Raw genomic sequence first — 3,546 nt, 5'->3', positions numbered from 1 at the left:
CCTTCTCTTATTCACCATAATATTGTAATGCCATTAGCAGCACCCAAGACTTCACTAGTGAGTCTTTTGGGAGCCAATGTAAACACTTGCTTTATATGATGTTCTGTACCTTGAAATGAGAACCACTTGAGGGGCAGGTCAATGAAAACCTGTACACCCTACCGAGCGTGTATTAGTGTAAATAACAATGTATGTACATTGCCAGTCAATGGGTTGTAACCTGCACATTCAGGTGGAAGTGGGGGTCTCTTAGGAGTGTTCTGCAACATTTTATGCAATCAAAAATAGGCCCTTTTATCCTCCATTTTATAGTTGGAGAAACTGAGGCACGGAGCAAGGACATGACTCACCCAAGGTCCCACAGGAAGTCCGTCGTTGAGTCAGGAATTGAACCTTTGTCTCCCAAGTTAAAGGACAATTCCCCAACCCCTGGAGTATGCTTTCTTTCTAAATAACGTCTCTCGCAACTTGTTATGACTAAAAATAGTTTTCAATGATTTACAGGAATAGGGGATATGGTCTGGGTTCAGATCAAGTGTTCAGCTTTGAGGGTAAGACTAGGTATTAGGCTTGGTAGGGGTAGGGGTTAGGGTTGGGATAAAGGTTATGGACAGGATAAAGGCTATGGGTATAATAAAGGCTAGGGGTTAGGATTAAAGTCAGGAATTAGGACTAGGGTTAGATGTTAGGGTTAAGATTAGGTTTTATGATTAGGATAAAGGTTAATATTGGATTTTAGGGTTACAAATAGATTTAGATCTTAAGTTTAGGTTCATAGATTCATTGATTCCAAGACTGGAAGAGACATTGATATTCTAATCTGACCCCCTGCATAACACAGGCCAGAAAACTTCTCCCAAATAATTCCTAGAGCAGAGCTTTTAGGAAAACATCCCATCTTGTTTTAAAAATTGTCAGTGATGGAGAATCCACCATGCCCCTTGGCAAATTATTCCAGTGGTTAGTTCCTCTCACCATGACAAATGTACGCCTTATTTCCAGTCTGAATGTGTCTAGCTTCAACTTCCAGCCCCGTCTCAGGTTAGCCCTTTCTCTGCTAGACTGAAGAGACAACTATTAAATATTTGTTCCCCAGTAGATATTTATAAATAACTTTGAGGTTAGAGGATAAGGTTATGGTTAGGGTAAAGGTTAGGTGTTAGTGCTAAACTGAGGGCTATATGTAGATGGCAGCAGAATGGTTAATGTTAGCTTTTAGGATTATGATAAAGGTTAATGTTTGATCAAAGGGTTAAGGTTAGTTTGAAATGTAAGTGTTATGATAAAATTCCCTATGGAAAGGAGCAGCTGTTCCATTTAGTGCTAAGAATAAGGTTAGAAATTAGAGCCAATTGCTAAGATGAATGTTAAGAAAAGCTGACGGGACTAAATTTCAGTACTAGAGTTAATATGCAGGTCCTGGGTTCGGGTTAAGTTTAGGGAATGAGGGAAAAGATTTCAAAAACCTCAAGAGTCTCCTAACTTCGGGGGTCTATGTTTAGTCTGTTCAACTAAAGTGAACCAATGAAATCTGAACCCCAGGCCCCCGGTCAGGCAGTTCTCTCACCACGCTCTGTCTATCTGCGGTTTAGTTCCGGAGCCTTCGTAATATCTGAGGGGATCTGAGCCCGGGGAAGGCGATGGGGAACTGGACTCCAGGAGATGCCGTGAGGAATTGAAACCCAGCAGTGTCAGAGTGGACCTACTGAGAGAGATAACAGGGATCTCTTAACAACAGAGTTTCAAACTCCTCTACAATCCAAAGCCTCCTTTAGCCTGAAAATTCCTTGTAGAGAAAATAATCTGGGCAGGGGGAGAATGAGAGAAACTGAAACGCAGATTAGCTCCTTCAACCTGCCATTCCTGCTGGGGCTGTAACCATGGGGGCTAAAATGTGCAAAATTCCACAGCTCCATCAGTTCCCTTCTGTTCCACCCTCACCATAGTCACACTGAGCAGCACTTTGGGACAGGAAGTGAAGGAGAACCCTGTAGGCATCCAATAGACACCACAGGTGGGGTTCAGAGAGGCAGGATAGATCAGCTGATTTGGGGATGTGCTTAGGACACCTGGGTTCACGCCGCAGTAGTGGGGGGGGGGGAAGTTCTGAGGGAACATCAATGAGTGAGGGAGGCAATTCTGTGTCTCATTAACTCCCCTTTCTGCAGAGATTCGGGTGGAAGGGGGTGTTAGAAACTAACAGCACTTGTGGAACAGCCACAAAGCAGGGGGTGACATACAGTGTCCCGTACACGACAGAGCCGGGCAGAATGGGATAAAGAAGGGGTGTGGGCTGGACACTGGGGTTCACAACGTGACTCGTGGGGGGCGAAGCACCAGGGGATGGTTAATGATCGGGTTCAGGTTGAGGGGCTGGTTTGATATCTCATTAGCGCCCCCTTGTGGGGAAACGGTGAATTCGCCTCTCCACTCCATGGCTCCCCTGCTGCCCCATTCACTCTGTCTCTTCCTCCCCAGGGCTCCGATGTGTACACACTCCTGACCGTCCCCTCCTCTGCGACGCCCTGAGCACCAGGGAAGCAGAATGGAGCCTCGGGAACGGAAGAGGTGCTGTGCCGTGAGGGGATTCCCCGGCACGTATGGGGAGCAACTTGGTGAGGAGCATGGAGAGAAACAGAAATCCAAATCAGGGGCCCTTTAACAATCAGGGCTCAGACACCCCAGCCTGGGCGTCTCCACCTGGGGCCGATCATCCAACTGCCCTCATACACACACGGAGCAGGGCCCAACCCCGCCAGCAGGAGTCAGCAGGGACACACACACACACACGCACACACACACACACACAGAGCAGGTCCTGTCCCCTCCAGCAGGGGGCAGCAGGGACACACACACACACACACACACACTTCCTACTATTCTTAAGCTTTCTCACTGTCTCTTCCTTTCACTGCATTTGCTGTTCCATTAACATTCATTCTCCAAGGACAGAGAATAAACTCAATTGTAATTAGAAAGGCATGAGAGTTTCTGTCGCAAACTGCACAGTTCTCTTGCTGGGAGGAGAAGGACATCCTTCCCACCTAGGGGAGTTGGAGGGAGCTGCCCATGGGCGAGTGGTGATCACACCAAGGGGAGACTGAATGGAAGGTTCAACCAGGCCAGGCAGCTGCTGTGGGGTCTGTAGCAGGGACACCCCCTGTGGAGAGACAGATCCAAAATGCAAAGAGCCAAAGGGGAGATCCTGGGGAAAAACAAGACTTTTTTTCTGGGCTCCGGGGTCCCGGGGGAACCTGCAACAGAGACATGACAGCAATGAAAAGGCGTCGACCCAGTTGTGAGTCTGATGCTGCAACTTCTGAAAAGTCCCTCTGCACCATGTCCCTTTGGGATGTGCCACACCCACTGCTTTGCTGCTGAGATCCCAGCTCCCTCCCCTCCAACCTCTGCTCTGCACCCCGCTTCCACATTCAGGCAAAACCCTTCTGCCTCCAGCCCCCACCCCGCCGGGCACAGCCCTGGCTGCAACTCCCACGACTGAGAGACTCATAAACTTTAAGGTCAGAAGGGACCATCATGATCATC

Source organism: Trachemys scripta, chromosome 12 (genome assembly GCF_013100865.1).
Source record: "Trachemys scripta elegans isolate TJP31775 chromosome 12, CAS_Tse_1.0, whole genome shotgun sequence".
NCBI classification, from domain to species: Eukaryota; Metazoa; Chordata; order Testudines; family Emydidae; genus Trachemys; species Trachemys scripta.
The sequence above is the reverse complement of the archived record's forward strand: the minus strand, read 5'-3'. Positions refer to the sequence as shown.